Genomic DNA, 18,650 nt, shown 5'->3' on the forward strand with positions numbered 1-18,650 from the left:
TTCCAGGATATGTTAATTCTGAGTAAATAAATGGAAATGCAATCGTTGGTGAAGATGCATTGCTTTTGACATCAGCCTCCCTGATTTGCTTTTTCTTTAGTGGGCGCTCTGGCCAAAGGTTGAAAGAACCAGCCCATCACTTCAACTCTGGAAGGTGCACGTGCACCTGGTGAGGGCTCCAGACACCCAGCCTCTCAAATAAAAGTACGCCCTGCGCCAGCCAGGAAACACCAGGGGCCTGTGTTCTCAAAAACAGGCCACTCGCTTCTATGACAACACTGGAAACATGCAAACATCGCACATTTAGCAGAATCCCACACGTTAGAGAGCGCGCTCCTGGCTGTCCAAGGGGTTCACCTGTTCTCAGTTTTATTTGACACATTCCTTTCAAGCCCGTCATTTCAAGCAAAAAGGAAATGGGTCGCCTTCAGCCAAACTTTTACTTCTCCCATATCCTAAAGGGAATTTTGTTGCAGAATCCCACAAAAGTTTGCAATCAGAACCAGAGTTTTGGTCAAAAACTTTCAATGGCTCCTTTTTTCTTCTTACACAGAAAGTCCAAACCCTTGAGGCCACACAAACTAGAACCAATGAGCCTTTCTATGCTTCCGTATTTTCTGTCACAGCCTCCTTCTCCCAGAACTTTCTGCTCCAGCTAAACTGGCTCTTCATAACGTACTGTGCTCTGGGAGTACCCCGTACTTTCACATCCCCTGCAATTTGCGCTCATAGCTCTCTTACTCTGCTCCGCCCTTCCTGCCATCTCCCAAACCCTGCCAGGTCCCACCTTCTCCCTTTAGAAAGCCTGTATCCTGCACCAAGGTTCTGGTTCAAGGAGTCCTCCCATAAACTATAAATCAAAATACATTAAAATTTTTTTCAACTATTATAACATTATCCATTCTACATGGTGCTGTTATTATCTGCTTATAGTTCATTCACTTTGGGTTCCACCAGCTCTACACCATCCCAAGGCTGGCACATGGTACATACTCATTAAATGTTCTTCTGTGTGCTGAAATGAATTAATGGTTACAGTTACTATCGGTATGATTACTATTATTATTGCCATCATCAAAATAATGGGTCTAACTAGTATCTTAATTATATATAAAAAATAATCATATACATGATCCTTCTACGTGGACCAACTTTATTCTCCCTAACTGAATTCAGAGCTTATTTCTTGGTGTTTTTCACCCTTTCAATCTGGGCTCTCATAATATTCTTATCAGTCACAGTGAATAAGGTGTGTTTTCCTTCTTAAGAGATGATACACATCAACAAGTTTGCCAGATCCACTGCGACAGGCAAAGTGAAGAGTACGAAAGAAATATTATAATTGTCTTAGAAACTTACAATCAAGTTGGGAAAAGGTATGACTACATATGGAATATTTAGGGAACAGTAAACAGTCATGGTACCAGCTATCAAGATAAAAGGAAACCAGGAAAAGAAGAGATTAGCGTGGACTAGAGTGGAGGGGATAGGATGAGCCCTGAGGAGAGGTAGCGTATCAAGCATACAGTGGAGGGGAGGGTACTGCCTGCAGGGAGCTGAGCAGAGCCGCCCAGCAGCACGTTGGAGTGAGGCGGAGGGGTGTGAGCATGTTAATGGAATGGGCAGGGATACAACCCTCTGAACCGCAGTGCAGATCTGTCTAGGGTGGGCGGAGCAAGAGGAAGTGTAGTCAATAGCTTCAGGATACGTAGTTTGACAATGACTAAAAGAAGCATTTTAGGGGAAAAGAAACACTAATAGGGAGCCATGATAGATTCTTGAGCAAGTTCAAGGCAAAAGCAAGCCTTTCTCTTTATGAAGATGAGTGTGGAAGCTGATGATAAAAATAGTTGGAGGTGAGAGAGACTACCAACAGGGCAGGCAAGTGAGGAGGCCGGTACTGTGTTGTGAGGGGGAGGGGAGGAGGTCAAGGCCTAGGACGGCACGGAACAACATGTGGATTGTTGAGAACTGATGAGGAACCGCCACTCCAGCCTGGGAACTTTTGTAGCAAAGAACAGTGACTTGTTTTTTTCTTTAGGGAATAAGGAGAAAATGTTTTTTCTCAGAACATACTTTTAGTTGGTGGCCAAACAATTATGTATGGACTGTATATACTGATCACAAACTTATCAGTTGTTTCGAATCTGCTAAGTGCTGTGAATTCAGACATGAACAAGCACCTGTCCTCAAGGAAATCGAATGCAGTGGTAGGTGCGGCCATAGGGAGAAAGAGTAGATATAATCAGAACACCAGGGTTCTAAGGAAGCCTTTCCAAGGAGGTGCCGTGAAGAATGATCTGGTAGTGATGAAGCGAAGAGGGCCACTGTGGATGAAGGTTTCACTCAGGTAGAACCAGAAGCTGGAATCAAGATGAGCAGGCTGAGAAACGGGGGTTCTAAGTGGGTACCGATGATCGGCATAAGAGGTTTTTCGATCTGCATGGCAGTGCTGTGCTTTGATGGATGGCGCTCCTGCCCCACCCATGCATCACCCACACCTCCGGAGCCGCAAAGGCATATTGAACAGCAACAATAAAAACCTAGGTGTCAGTGGAATCAAAGACTCTAGCTCTGAGAGTGGCCCTGCACAGTGAAAAAGATTGCTATTCATCTCTTCTGCTGTTGATCTCGAACTATTTAACGGTGCCCATACAGACAGGTGAAAACAGCCTGCAGTGAGAGCACAAACTCGAGCCTTTGTTTGTCTGAGAGACGGGGTAGGCAGGAAAATTGCAGATGGAAGTAAAATTCTGTAAACCCGTATCACCCCCAGTGGCCCCTATGGATACGAAATATTCATTTAGTGCTTCCAGCATTCTAAGTTCTGAAGAAATTACTCTAATACTGTCTAAGCGCCTGTGGGCTGAAATTTTCAGGGGCAAGGTCAAGGATGGCCCATCAGTGATTGAAAACTTCCCGAGCTCCTACTAAGTGCCGTGCACTACAACACGATCACGTTGGTTGGGAGAAACAGCAATAGAGTTAGATGGACGTTAAAACTGATCGACAGGCAATTTTTTTTTTTTTTTGCAGACTCTTTGAGGGCAGGTGTTCTTCAAGTAAAAATGAGACCATCAAAGGTGACCGAAGGCTATTGCAGGCTTAGCATAGTCATGGAAAAGCATAGCAGCTCCCCAAGAAGAGGGTTTTCTACGGAGGGCTACATATGCCCAGGGACATGGGACTGGGAGCTGGGGGTTTCTATTCCGTTGTGATTCTTCTGATGTTTCGTGTGTTTTAAGTTCATATGCCACCGTGTGATCCCAAGGTCCCTTACTCCATACAACACAACCGGGTGCCTTGGAACCAGGCTGAGTCACTCACGCCCCGGGCAGTGAAGAACAGGGGCTGCAGGCTTTAGAGTTCTGTTTTCCAAATTTTGTCATGGATTGTTCCACGTTTCTGCCACTCTAGCTCCCAAGCCGTGCCTCCTCCAGAGTAGATGTGGAGCATGGAGGGACTGGGGGTAGAACTCTGAGGCGGGTACCTTCAGGGGCAAGTCACCCTTTGGGACTTCTTGGAGACACGCCCATAGCAGCTGGCTGGCAGCCTCCGACTCAGGATGCCTCAGGAAAGCAAGGGCGAGGCTTTTCTGTTGCTGCTCTCCCATTTTTACATGGAGTTCACGCCCTGCGGTGACTAGTAGTCAGTGTGTGTGGGTGCAAATTAATGGCATCTCTTTGGGAACAGAAGCGTAATCGCTCCCATCTCCCCTGTCCCAAGTGGAGGGAACAAGAGGCTCTCGTGACCCCATGGAAGGGGCAAGGGGCCAGGGCTCCAGGTGGGCAAGGAGGCTTGTAACTTCTGAAGTCATGAGAACTGAAATATCGTCTTAAACACAAATTTCTGGGGAGCTCCACTTAGTTTTCTGAATTCTGCTGTCTGTTTGGGAAAAGCCCTCCACTGCATTACTTTTGCTTTAGCAAAATATCTTCATCTACAGTCTCAGCCTTTATTCTCTTCTTCTGTCTCCCATAAGGAAGACAGATGTGTAATAGATAGACATGTAATTAGAGTGAATGATAAAGTTCCCGCCTCACTTCCTCTCCTGGATTATAAAACTGCTTGGAGACCCGGGAGGACCCGAGAGCTCAGCCAGGCCACTGTCCTCATTTTACAGAAGCAGGGATGGAGCTCCTAAGACTTGAAGTGACTCATCCAAAGTCGCATAGCTGGCTGGTGGCTGACCTGTGTCCTTTAAACTCCTCTTGCAGGTATTATTTTCCAGACTCTCAATCACCTTGACAGCTTTCCTCTGAAGTCTGTCCAAAGTCCTTCTCAGCTGAAGCTCCTGGAATGGGACGCACAGCCCCGGAGGGGTCTGATTTGATCTGAGTAAGGGTTGCTCTAGTGTGCCTACATCCTAGGCGTGCATTCCGATGACGCTGGGCTTGCTCCCGGGGCTTATTTGTGATGATGACCCTCCTGGCATGCCTGAACACATCAGCCCAGCTCCTGTGTCTCGGGCCTGGTTTTCTTCCCCAAGGGCAATGATGTCCGTACTGAGTCACACCCTGCAAATGATAACACCTCAGATGTTCAAAACATCTTTCTGGAAACAGAAAGCACCCTTCTAAGACTACCAGCCTCCTGGATGTTTCTGTGGGGAGGGGAGGATGCCAAACGCCAACTCCCTGGACAGATTAAAGACTGAAGTTTAACTGATGTCACCTGAATCACCTATGAAGCTGGATGAACATTATTCTGGAAGGAAGAGAGATGACTTTATCCAGAGTGAGCATGGAGCCAGTTAGTCCATAGAGAAGGCACGCCCTCCTCCACTCTGCCCCCAGTAGCCAGCCAATGACGCCCCCTTGACCGTTGCTGTGGTTCCGCCAGGTTCAGTGTCCATGAGCTTTCAAGTCCGTGGCAGATACGACACAGGGCAAATCAGAGGTGCCTAATCCTTGCCCTTGCAGGAGCTTGCAATTCGGCAGTTTTTAAGTCCTCAGGGGATCTGTTTGTTTTCCGGATCTCACCAAGCTCCATTCCCATACATTGGGCTTTCAGGCCCTTCCTCTCAGGTGGGGTCAGGATAAACTGCCGCCTCCACTGCGGTCCCCGAGCACGATCGTTTCTGTCACTGTGCATATCCTGTTGTCTGTACTCACTTAGCTGTCTGACCGGCTGCCCTCCTGGTCCCCACCCCATGGCTCCAGGCCAGGAGCTCTACAGCCAGCTCTACAGGGCTTGCGTGCAGGGACGGCCCACGCATGCCTGTGGCATGGATGTGTGCCCCAAGAAAGGGCCTTGTGCTGGCCCCCACTGCCACCTCTGGGTGCCACGACCCTGAGTGTGTCCCAGGAAACAGAAAAGCACTTCCTGTGTGTAGCTTATGGGTTCTGCTGAGGAGTCTGGATTCTGCTTCATCCTCAAGCCGATGAATCAGGGGTCAACTCTTTCAGGCAGCAGCCATCTCCAACATCCAGGGCTGATAGCTGTCTCCAGTGTCTCCTGTCAAAGGGTCATGGGATTGGATATGAAGCCATTGTGAGCACAGAGTGGAGCAGGGAGTAAGTGCATCCAAGGACTGGATGATTTCGGCCCCCAGCACACAGCCCTGGAGAACGGGCACCCTCACTCAGTGTTCATTGGTGATTTGACAATGACATGTTCATTACCTCCCTAGGACTCACTCTGAGGAAGGCTCCCACCTGCTGTAGTTCCTCCTGTCTCGTAAAGTCTGACACCAGACTGCTGAGGACACAACATTCTAAACCCTGAGCTCCCTTGGGATGCTGCCCAGAGCGAGATTTTAGGAACACAAACATTTTCTTAATTCCTGGGGTAAAGCCACTGCCGGGAAGCTGCTGAGGAGAAATCTCAGCAGGGGGCTTATGCCCCACCCCCCCCAATCTCTGTCCTCACCCTTCCAGCAGGCATACAGCGGCCAGCGCTCTGAAGTTCCTCCTCAACGGGACCCATGGCTGTTATTGTCGACTGAGGCCATGACCCAGGGCTCAGAGCGGCCGCAAGTTCACACGTGAGAAGATAATGTCACTCTAATAACCCGATGACTAGCTGCATTCACGGAGCTCTAGTCATGAGGCAAGCTCATCGCGGCGGTCCCCTTATTTCATACAACCCTAAGGAGGAGATCCTCCTGTGTCTGAGTCCCAGGTGAGTGGGGCACATGGGATTCTCGGTGCCACATAGTAGAGCACATGGCAGAATCAGAAATTCTAACGAGCAGCAGGCACCAGGTGCCCACGCACCATCCTGTTTCTGTTTCAAAAAGCTGCCGCTCTCACGGCTGGCGACCTTGGGACAATCAGGTCAAAGGAGTGGCCAGGGTGGCAGATGGAAAAGGAGCAGAGAGTCAAGACTTCACGTTGAGAACCCGAAGGTAACGTGACTGCCTCATCCAACAGAGGCACCACCTCCAACATGGTGGCGTGATATTGATTAAGCTTCTTAAACAAAAAATTGGGGGGTTGGGGCGGCCCATGGATGGGGAGCATGGTCTTGGCAAGATCTCCGAGAATCTGAGGTGTCAACACACACACCAGGAAACAGTTCGCTGACATCAAAGGCACAGGAGTCAGCTTTCTGTTCCCTTCCAGTTTCCGGATTTTGGTCTGCAAAGTGTCCCACCCCGAAGAATTCAACAGACTGAAATGATAAAACTGCACTCAGTGGAAAGACCCTGAGGGGAAGTTTTAGAAGAGAAAATCTTTGCTTTTTTCCTGGAAAGAACCTCAAGAGAAAAAAAAAAGTCTTGCTTTTCCAGACATTTGAACCAAACTCAGAGCAAGTGAAGAACTAGACAACACAAAACTTGGATGTGAGAAAGGACTCGGCCCACTGCCAAGGGCCACATACCGTAACGCGCCCCTCCGCCTTAGGAATGACCGCTTCTTCTTGGCCCCCACCTCAGCTTATAGATCCTATATGAATCCTATAATACTTTATTACACCTATTTAATATCCATCTCTCCCCTTTTAGACCATAAGCTTCCTAAGCGGTGAGTCTGTACCGTCAATCCTTCAGATGGTGACGATAAACATAGGAACTGAGTAGTCACTTGCTAAATTAATCCATGACTTTTTTTGCCTTCCAAATACCAAGCCTAATAGAACATACTGCCTCTTCCTATCCTTGAAATCTGTACGTCAGTCATCAGGAACTTGAACTAAGGTGAACCTAGAAGCTCTTCTTTCAAGGCCGTCATAAAATGAGTCCAGGCTCGGAAGTCAGACAGTGCCTGGCTTGGGCTTGAGTCCTGGCTCTGCCACTCACTTAAAAGTTACTTGATTTTTCTACCCTAGCTTCTCGTTTGTAAAATTGGGAGCCTGGGAAGCTCAGAAAACCATTGCAAGGTGCAGTATATTTTCAACAAAACCACCATAGTGATTCTTTAAAAATATACGTTAGACCATGCCGAGCCTCTGCTCAAATCACTCCCTATCAGTTCATTCGGAGTCAAAGTCAGCCTCCCTGCGTCGGCCTGCAAGGCCCTACAGGACCCAGCCCCCAGCTACCGCTCTCCTCTGCCCAGCCATGCCGGCCTCCTGGCTTGAACACTCCACCTACCCACTGCCTTGGGGCCTTTCCATCCGCTGCCCCCTCTGCATGGAGCCCTCTTCTCTAAGATACCCCTGTGGCCAACCTTTTCTGCTGCTTCAATGTCACCTATCACCACCTATTCAAAACTGCAACCTGAACCACCACGCTGATTCCAAATACTCTCATCTCTTATTTTCCTAGCACTTGTCCCTGTTTAGCATATTCTCTGCTGGTCCCTGTGTATATGTGTATTGCCCACAAGTCTGCAGGGCTACTCTCACCAGCGATCTTCCCCAAGGGCCAGAGTTTCTGTGTGTTTTGTACATCGATGCACCTCAAGTGCCTGGCACAGTGCCTGGCACAGTGTGGGCACTCGATAAACGATTTCTGAATGAATAAAGATTGAGTGAAGAGAGGAAGTACCCGGCACACATAAAGTTTCAGTAATTGTAGCTATCATTGCCACCACCACCAAGGTCATTGTCATCGTCACCATCATCATCGAGACAGTGGTGCCCCTCCTTAGAGCCTGGAGGAGAATAAAAGAGTTAAGGCATATAATGCATTGAGCACCGGGTTGGTATACATTGCATGCTTGCTAAATATCATCTCCTTTGTTCTTCTCTTTTGTGACTTGTTATGTTGCTTCATTTCTATGGAGGACCCTCAGGGCTGAGTTGTAAAGCAAAATTAACTACTCAGGGCACATAAGTGTCGTGTAGGGCCATTCACAGAGCATTCTAGAACTGCTGATTAATTATTACTAGCTGAGTATCAAAATTAGATTTATGTGACTCCGTATTTTTTTGATCACGATTCTCTGTATTAAGCAAACTTTCTGCTACTTTTTCTACAACTCATGAAGGAGAGGAGGAAAGGGAGGAGAAATAAAAACATACATTTTAGCTTTTATAATGCCTGGGTTCACATAGCTACCAGAGGGAAATATACCTATAGGAAAGGAAAAATACATTATCAGTTTAAAGTTAAACATTCTCTAATGTTTATATAACATTATATGAACAGTACTGTTTATATATGTAACAATGTAACATTATACAATGTAACATTATATAAGAAAATTATATAAGCAAGAAATTGCTACTGAAGAATACAAAGGTAGATAGGCTATAGATGTTTTCAAGCCAGCAGGAATAGTCACTTTTCGTTTCACCTTTTCGTTCTCGCTCCTATGTCAGTGTAAAGGGAATTTTTTCAAATGTTAAGCGCGTGCTGGCACACAAACTCTGCCTGTTGATAGTTCACAAAGAAACAGTCATGAGTCCTGTTCTCTACCCCTTAGACATGCACAGAATGCAAAGATTTTGGGAAGGACCAACCACCAGGACAAGTTCCCTCTGGCTGTCGAACCCAACGTAGCTCTCGGGCTGGAAATGCATCGACATCGCCCTCCCTTCTTTAAAACTCCAGGCGTTAGTACACAGCTTGCTCATCCTTACTCTTTCAGATAGCGATTTCTTATCGTTTGTTTTTCCGGATCAAGCAGCCCTGGAATGCTGCATGGAACAGCTCCAGCAACTGCTGACGGAATTGTCTTCCCCGTCAGCCCGGTGTGTGCCATTCTCTTTTTCTGTAAAATGCTTTTACCAGAAGGCATGCTTACCACGTCACATTAGAGAGTCAGATAGCTCTTTTATAAATTCTATGCTTTCTTGCTTGGAAATCATGCCCAGATGCTGACTCCTTTACCATGCCAACAGGTCTATCTTCTACATAAGATGTGACTTGTCTTAACTTCCTACTTGCCAACCCCACCCCCAGCTCAGGGGGACAGCCAGGGCTGGTGTAGCCATGGTGACAGCCAAGTCTGTTTTGTCTGGCACCCAAATTGAAGTACAATCAAAGTTCAAATTGTAAACAAACACACATGTTAGTCTGGAAGAGCAGGAGCAGGGCCGTGGTTAGGATCCTAAAGCCAGCGGTGGGACTTGTATAAAACGACAAGGAACTGTGGGACATTTACGCCATGGAATACTACTCGGCCATAAAAAGAAAGTGGTAAGTCTTCCTTTTTGCGACAGCATGGACGGACCTGGAGAACATTATGCTAAGTGAAATAAGGCAGTCAGAGAAAGACAGACATCATATGTTTCACATGTATGTGGAATCTAGTGAACAAACTGATCTTGCAAAGAAAATAGAAGCAGACTCATAGATGCCGGGCAGGACGATAGCTCTCAGAGGGGTCGGGGGAAGCTGGGTAAGAAAAAGGGTGAAGGATTAAGGAAAAGACCCAAAGAACTCATAGGCCCAAACAACATAGACTAGGGGTGTGGGGGGGAGGGCAGAAGAGGGTGAAGTGGGATAAATGGTGATGGAAGGAGACTTGGCTTTGGGTGGTGAGCACACGGTACAATATTCGGGTGATGTTTATAGAAGTGTACGCTTGTAACCTGTAGGATTTACTAACCAATGTCACGCCAATAAAGCCAACAAAAATTTTAAAAAAACAAACAAACTGCCTTACATCAGTGTGTACCAGCCTCTGATAATCCGCATAAGGTGTCTGTTTAAAATGTCAGTATACTTACCTTGGAAGACTAACATATTAATCCATTATAAGCCATTAGTAAAATTCGTTTATCAGTCAGGCACTGCATAGGCATGGCCTCAGGGAATGGTACTTAGGGTAAATTTGTTAATTTTCTGCGTCTTATATTATGATTTATTGTGTAAACAAAAACTGCAGCAGCAATAAAGAAACACAAACACACACACACAAAAATTAGATAAATAAAAACAATTAAAAAAAAAAAACCAAGGAACTAAGGAAAAAGTGTGTTGAACCTGCAGGGATAGTTATCCCAAAAGCTAGAGAATGCAAAAGCTAGTAAGTGAATGGGCCAGGCTTTCTCAGAGGGTCAGAACAGGCGAAGGCCAAACCCACTGGGCAGAGTTGAAGACTGAGAACAGACAGGAGTTTTAGGTTATATTTGAAAAAGAAACTTACTGAACATCTTACAAAATGAATTAAAGACTTCAATGTATGGCCTGAAACTATAAAAGTCCTAGAAGAAATCATAACATAAAAAGTTCCAGACCTTGTCCTTGGCCGTGATTTCTTGGCTATGACACCAAGAACACAGAAAACAAAAGCAAACATAGACAAGTGGGATTACATCAAATTAAAAAATTTCTGCACAGCAAAGGAAACAATTAACAAAGTGAAAAGGCAGCCTTTGGAATAGAAAAAATATTTGCAAACCGTATTTCTGATAAGGGGTTTATATCTAAAATATATAAGGAATTCCTCCAATTCAAAAGCATGCAATAAATAACTTGATTTAAAAATGAGCAAAGGACTTGAGTGGGCATTTTTTTCCCCAAAGAAAGCATATAAATGGCCAACAGGTCCATGGAAAGATGTTCCAGCAACACTAATCATCAGGAAAACGCAAATCAAAACCACGAGATATCACCCCACACTTTTTGGGATGGTTATTATTAAAAAAAAGAATACCAAGGGTTGAAGAAGACTGGAAAAAAGGGAACATTGTACCTTGTCAGTGGGGACATGAATTGGCAAGGTCACTGCCGAAAACAATACGGAGGTCCCTAAAAAATTAGAATAAAAGTACCATGTAATTCAACAATCCCAGTTCTGAGTATTTATCTAAAAGAACTAAAATTAAGACACTGAAGAGATATTTGTACTTCCACATTCATTGCATAATTATTCAAAATAGCCAAGATGTGGAAACAGCCTAAGTGAAATAAAGAAAACATGGTATATACACACAATGAAATATTATTCAGCCTTAAAGAGAGGAAGTCCCGCCTCATGCGACAACTTGGAGAAGGGGGTAAGGGAAACAAGCCAGTCACAGAAGGACAAGTCCGGCATGATTTCGCTTATATGAGTCATTTAAAATCGTCAATCACGGAAACACTGTAAAGGGTGGTTTCCAGCAGCTGGGGCACAGGAGAGGAAGGGCAGTTTCTAGTCAATGCTTATGAAGTTCCAGCTATGCAAGACAGCCAATGCTCAGGGTCTGCCGTACACGCCGAGCCTACACTTCACTGTATGGTACACTTGAACATTTGTTAAGAGGGTAGGTTTGTTGAAAAAACAATACCTCATTGATCTTCTCATCACACCTGCATGATCTTTAGAGAAATTTGGAAAATACGTTAAGCACAACAAAAGAAAGAAAGAAAGAAAATCGTCCACAATTCTACCAATAATTCCGATCACCAGAAAAAGCCACACATACCATTTGAAAACGAAATACTTCTAGAGAGCAGCGTCGTCATGGGTATCATTGAGATGTATGGAACACTTACCAGGAGCTGGACAGTGATTGAATGGCTTTGCGTGCAGTTCCTTTGTTTAATTCTCAGAACACCTCACCCCACTACTATTCACTCCATCTTGCACCCGAGGAAACTCGGGCACTGAGTGTAGGTCACGACCCTGCCCGGCTACGGAACAGTGGAGTTGGGAATCAAAACTAGATTGTGCGAACCTACTGCGCCCGCGTCAGATCCTTTAATTTTAGAATGAATGACACATTCACATGTCTCATAAATTTAAAAAGTGTAAAAAGGTATAAAATGAAAGGTCTCATTCCCACCTCCCTCCCCACCTGCCTTCACGAACCCCCCGTCACCAGTAACCACTTTTATTAGCTTTAGGGGTGCCCTTCAAGAGTTCTTATGCAATAGAACTGTATTCTTTACTTCGTTTGGTTTTATTTTGTCTTTTTAAAAAATTAGACTTCAGTTTGGGGGACGTTTTAGGCTCACAGCAAAACCGAGTGGTTAGTAACTGATAAATATTTGTAGAATGAATGAACTTCAGGTCATTAGGCAATTGCCTCCTTGTCCTTCAGATCAATTCCATCTTCCATTACAATGTTGCAAATGTTTTCAGTTTTGCTGGCCTTAAGTCAGAGTTGAGAAGAAGCAAACACCAGGATTGCCTCTGGACTAGGGGGCATGGCACTGTCGAGCAGACAAGTGAGGCGTCATCAGCTAGAGTCTGGAGGGGGTCCCTTTGTATGTTTTCCGTGGACCCTTCGACTGGCCATCAACAGAAACGGTACCTGGGCACCAGCCAGCCTTAGTCTGCAAACATCCTTGCGTACCATTTCCTGGTCCATGTCACAGCTCAAATCTAAAGTCTGTGATCACTACTTTATATTCTGGTAACTTCTAAAGGGGTGAGTCAGGGAGGTGAATATGTGTGTTGTGGCATTATAGGCTGGTGGTAGAAAAGATTAGGGGGGAAAACAAATGGAATTTTGCCTCCATAGAATTAAACTGTTCCAAGAAGAGGAAGTGGAGTCACCCATTCAATTCCTGGATAAACCCTGACCTTCTGACAGACTGCTGAATGCGGAGCTGTAACTGTCACCACACGCAATTCCTGATGAGCTACGCGCGGTGCTCAAAGGAATTCCAAGAACACAAAGGATGACGTTTGTTGTTACACAAGTTCGTGTTTCTGCATATTGGGAAAAAAGAGATCACAGAAGATGCTGCCACCTTCCTGGGCATGTTGTTTGGAACACAACGTATTCATTCTGATTCTGGGTCAATGGCATTGCCTTTTTTCCAAAACCTTTGCTTTCATAGGAAGAAAACTGACTCATGAGCTGCAGCAGAGAAGGTCAATGATTTGGCTTAATTACTTCTCCAGTGGTATGAGGAGAAGAAGCTCTGATACATAGAGACGGTTTTCTAGAAGAGAGTAAGTAAGCATGCATATGTTAACATATCACCTCCCTTCCCACAGAGGCCCTGAATGCGGAAAATAAAAGACTTGCTAGCTGTTGCCTCCTAATCAGCATTCGTATTTCAAAGATTAAAAAGTGGCTTATTGTGAGAACTCCACAGTGTCAGGAGACTTCAGATGAAATAAGATTTGATATCGTTAAACAGAGCGCTTCCTCCCAGAAAGATCCTTTCAACATATATGCAGCTTCCTTAGACTTGCCTCTCCATTCCTTCCCCATCACAAGCTTATAGAACTCATTTGACGTGGCATGAATGGGTTTTTACTACCTATCTGTATATGTAGCTTAACATATTGGTGTCCTCTCTGTGTCAGGCACAGCACAGGCTGCATGTGGATGTGGCCGAGAGCACAGATTCTGGGGGCAGACAGCTGTGTGTCTCCTCCTAACGGTGGGAACTTGGGCCACTTACGTAACCTCTCTGAGATTTAGTGTTTTCATCTGTTAAGTTAGATCATTGGCATGGATTAATGAAGCAATGGAGATAAAGCGTTTACTCTCTTCCCTGGTGCCTAGTTACCTTACCAGAAACAGCAGCTGTTATTACTATCAGTATTGCCGGGCACTGAAGAGAAGATAGGGCCCCTGCCCTCAACGACCCTAAAGTCCAGCGGTAAGATGAGACTCGGGCAATTACTAGGACAACCGAAAGTGCAAGGCAGCCTATGACACCTGCTGCAGGTTATCTGAATGAGGTAACTGTGTATCCGGCCAGAAACGCTGAAAGTTTCATGCAATAACAAATAGCACAGGATCATGCTTTCATTGCTATTGCAATATTAGTCCATCTTTTAGATTCATGAAAAATTTTGTCTTCTCTGGAAACTCGGGGCTAGGGTACACCTAGCCCCCTTCCTGACTTTTTTTTTTTTTTTTTGGTGCGTGGATGACATCTTTTTTCTAGTTAATTTCAGTTTGCTGCCATGTCCCTCGAGTCTACCAAATCATTCTAATGACTAAAATGCCACCTGTGAGACGTATGGGGGCATCATGGGAGTAAGTAAGATATGTTCAGAGAGTATGAGAAGAGAGCAAATTCATAAAACAAGGATGGAACGCTCTGTCAGTTCTAGCCCCTGGGAAGCAAAAGCCAAGACAAAGTAAGGAGTATAGGAGATGGGAGAAAACACCTGTCACCTGTGAAAGGTAAAGGCAGAGGGAACAGAAGTAGGCAGAGAAGGCCTCCAGTTTGTGACGCACGTCAAACAGCTTCAGAAGGTGAGGGGGAAGGAAAGAGGAAGGAATTAGGCACTTCAGACTGTGGCGAAGTCTGAGAAAGTCTCCGCCAGCCCACTGGGGGATCCCCAGCTGCAGAATAATCAGGCTCCGCAGCCCCCACCGTGCTCTGTCCTTGCCTGGGAGCCTCCCCGTGGGTGAGGGCTCGGGCTGGATGTGGCAGTGGATTCCAAAAGTCCTCAGTTACCTGCGCTCCTTCCAGCAAATTCTGCCTGAAGGGAGGTCTGAGGGGTGCATCTCCATGGGGGCCACACAGATGGTCTAGGAAATGGGCGATCAGAGAAGAACTAAGAGTTCTCGGGTACTAAAGGAGTGACTACTGAAATTAGATATTCAGTTGAAGAATTAAAAATTAAAGTTGAGAAAAATCTCTCAAAACACAGAATGAGTCAAAGAGATAGAAATATATGAAATTTTAAATGACACATTGCAAGAGGGATCCAAGAAAGCCATTATCCTATTAATAGGAGTCTCGGAAAAAAAAAATGGAGATAAGAAAATTGCATTATAAAGAGAAAAATTCCTGGAACTGAAAACTAGGTACAGTGTTCAGCCCAATGAATTTTAAAAAGACCTGCCCCTGGGTACCACAACCTCATAAAATCACCCAACACTAAAAAGAAAAGATCCCCAAAGCATTCAGAGAGATGCCAGCGTTCACCTACAAGGGAAAGAGAATCAGACTGTTATCAGACTTCTAAAGAATTATGCCGGATGCTAAAAAAGCAGGAGGTGGAGTACGTTAAAGACATTAAGGAAAATTATTTTATCCTAAAATTCTCTGCTTGGCTAATAATGAGAGAAGATAAAAGCATGAGAGCATTTTAAAACATGTGGTTTGCCAGCAACTTGTCTCAGTCACCGGAGGAGGTATTCCAGCAAAATTGGAATAAAAAAGAAAAAGGAAGACAGAGGAGTCAAAAACAGTTAATTCAACCAAGGAAAACAGTGATGGGAATTTTCAGGGTGATATTCACAGCGGATCTAGAAAACCTAAGTCCCGGCTGGAGCAAGAAAGCAGACGGGACCAGGAGAGAAGTCTCGAAGGACTAAAACTTGTGATTGGAATTGTAGTAATTGAGGATATCCTAAAATCCTGAAATGCCCCCTGTTCTATCAGATAAGAGCAGTGCAAGAAAAGACACTCTATGAGACACCTGTGGTGCTCTTTCAGGTCGGGCTCCCCGGGGAGATGGCTGCGGTACGGGGACTGAGGTGAATGTGGATGGCCGTGAGCCGAAACTGAGCACCAATGAGCAAAACAGAGGCCTGGCAGCTAAGAAGAAAGTAGCAGAGAAGGAGGCCAAGCAGAAGGGGCTCCGTGAGAAACAACTAAGCCAGGCCAAGGCTGCTGCCACCAGCCTCACCACCAACAATGATGTGGGTGCCGAGGAAGAGTCGGGGGCCCAGACCAGTATATGGCTTTCAGCAGTCAAGTGGTCCACCAAGACAAGCCCCTTTGGATGTCTCACTCACTTGTTTTGTTCAAGAATACAGCCATCTGCAGCCTGGGGACCACCTGAGCGACATCCCCTTAAAGGTGGCAGGTAGGATCCACGCCAAAGGAGCTTCTGAGGAAAAGCTCATCTTCTATGACCTTCCAGGAAAGGGGGTCAAATTGCAAGTCATGGCCAATTCCAGGAATTATAAATCAGGAGAAGAATGTATTCCTATTAATAACAGACTCCATCAGGAGACATAATTGGAGTTCAGGGGAGTTCTGGGAAAACCAAGAGGGGTGAGTTCAGCATCACTCCCTATGAGATCACACTGCTGTCTCCCTGCTTGCCTCTGTTACCTCATCTGCACTTTGGCCTCCAAGAGGAAGAAAAAATACTGTCAGAAATAACTGGACTTGATCCTGAATGACTTTGTGAGGCAGCAATTGACCATCTGCTCTAAGATCATCACACATGTCAGAAGTTTCTTGGATGAGTTGGGATTCCTAGTGCCTGGAACTCCCTTGGTGAGCATCATCCCAGGGGGAGCCATGGCCAAGCCTTTCCACCCCTACCACAAGGAGCTGGACATGAATTTGTGTATGAGAATTGTTCCGGAACTCTACCAGGAGAGGCTGGTGGTTGGTGGCATTGACCGGGTTTATGACACCGGGTGCCAGTTCTATGATGAGGGAACCGATTTCACTCACGCTCCTGAGGTCACCACCTGTGCGTTCTGCATGGCCTCTGCAGACTGACATGTTCTCATGAAAATCACAGAGTGATGAAACACATTATAGGCAGTTAATAATGTCGCCACTGTCCAGATGGCCCATACGAGAGATTGAGAAAGCCCTGGGAGAGAAGCTGCCAGAAACTAACTTCATGGAAAAGCTGTTGAATGCTCTCCACCTTGGGCCTCAGCCAGGCTCCGTGATAAGCTTGCTGGGGACTTCCTGGAAGTGACATGCGTCAATCCTACATTCTTCAGTGATCACTTGCAGATAATGAGCCCTTTGGCCAAATACCATCAATCTCAAGAGGTTCCGACGAAGCACTTTGAGCTGTTTGTCATGAAGAAGGAAATATGCAAAGCCCACACCAAGCTGAGTCACCCCAAGTGGCAGCAGCAGCTTTTTGAAGAAAAGGCCAAGGCCAAGGCTGCTGACGATGATGCAGCCATGGTCATTGACGAAAACTTCTTCACTGCCCCGGACTACTCCTGCCCCCACAGATGGCTGGGGCTCCACCACCCACCCAGTCTCCATGTTTCTCGCAGACTCCAGTCCCATCAAGGAAGTGCTTCTGTTTCCTGCCATGAAACCCGAAGACTAGAGGGAAAATGTAGCAACTGCTGATACACTGGCACTTTGTCTACAAGATAATCTTCGCAAGTCTCGCAACTGAGGCATCTTTGCATTTCTACCAAAGACAAGCACAGCAAGGGAATCCTTGTATGTCGCTGTCCATGTGACTGCCGCAGTTCAGTCACGGGGAGAGAGGAAAGGGATTAAGAATTCCATTTATATCCCTCCTAACGAAATAATCTGTTTGTCTCTAAAAAAAAAAACAAAGAAAAGAGAAATGGGGTGCAGTAAGAAGCAAACCCAAGTGTGATGTTGATTCAGGCAAATGACGCAGTGGGAAAAAGGAAACTGTATTTGGCTTTGAGGCTGGGAACAGTCTCTTTACGGTGGCTCGAGAACCCTGCTATGGAACCCACAGACAATGAAAGTAATCCTGCTTTTCTCCTGGGCGGAGCGGTAAACTACATTCACATTGTTACCTGCAGGTAGGCACTGATCATTTCCAAATTTAGAGTCAATACACAAAGCAGGAATATTGGTGAAATTTCAGGACAAATTGTAATTTTCATGAATCTTTGGCAATGTATGCTAATACATAGCTGACAGAGGGAAGGGTGGGGGTACGGGGGCGGGGAGACATGTAGAGGAAGGGCGAGGTCATTTTCCCAGTTGGAATGGTGCGGTAGGAGGTTGGTGGAAACAGGTGATTTAATTATCTTATTTAATGTCACAAAAGTAACTAATAAAAGACTTAAAATTAATACGAATACTAAGTATTGCGAAGCAGATGGGAAAGAAGAGGTTAATGTGAAATAAATTTTAATTTCCCATGGCTTAATTGATAAAACTATGTATTATAATTAGGATATAGAGTTAAAATTGTAGTAACTGTACTTGTGAAAATAACTAGCCAAAGAATTAAATACAGAAACAATGAAAAGAAGTGAAAAAACATCAAGAGCTGGCCATGGGCAATATCAGTTTTCTTGAGTTCTTCTGTATTATTTGACTTGTACCAAGAAGAATTATTGTTTTGATAATAAAAATTAAACACAAAGAAACACATTTTGAATTGTGTAAGGCAATAGGGGCTGCCACTTTTGCTACAATTTTATAGCACATATGTTCTGGATGGGTAGGTTTTAAACTCTTTTATATTCTTTGTCCCTTCGGTGGGGCAGGAGATTGTGTGACTCATTTATTCAATTCTTCCCTCCGCCCTCTCCCGCCCCAAGCTCTCTCTTAACACACACACTATGCCAGAATGAATAAGAAAATTGGCAGGATTCTTAAGGAGACGCAAATAGAGTAGTCACCATTTTTAATTGCCTGTCATAATTAAGCTATTATTTCATGTCCAAAATAATACTGTGCAGACACCGGCATATTGCGAGTGTTA

General features: G+C 45.3%; 1 pseudogene; it reads left to right on the forward strand.

The window, feature by feature from the left end:
• The first annotated feature begins 11,783 nt into the window (after window positions 1–11,783).
• Window positions 11,784–17,351, forward strand: LOC112319967 (lysine--tRNA ligase pseudogene; annotated as a pseudogene).
• The last annotated feature ends 1,299 nt before the right edge of the window (window positions 17,352–18,650 follow it).

The sequence above is a fragment of the Desmodus rotundus genome, chromosome 12 (genome assembly GCF_022682495.2).
Source record: "Desmodus rotundus isolate HL8 chromosome 12, HLdesRot8A.1, whole genome shotgun sequence".
NCBI lineage: Eukaryota > Metazoa > Chordata > Mammalia > Chiroptera > Phyllostomidae > Desmodus > Desmodus rotundus.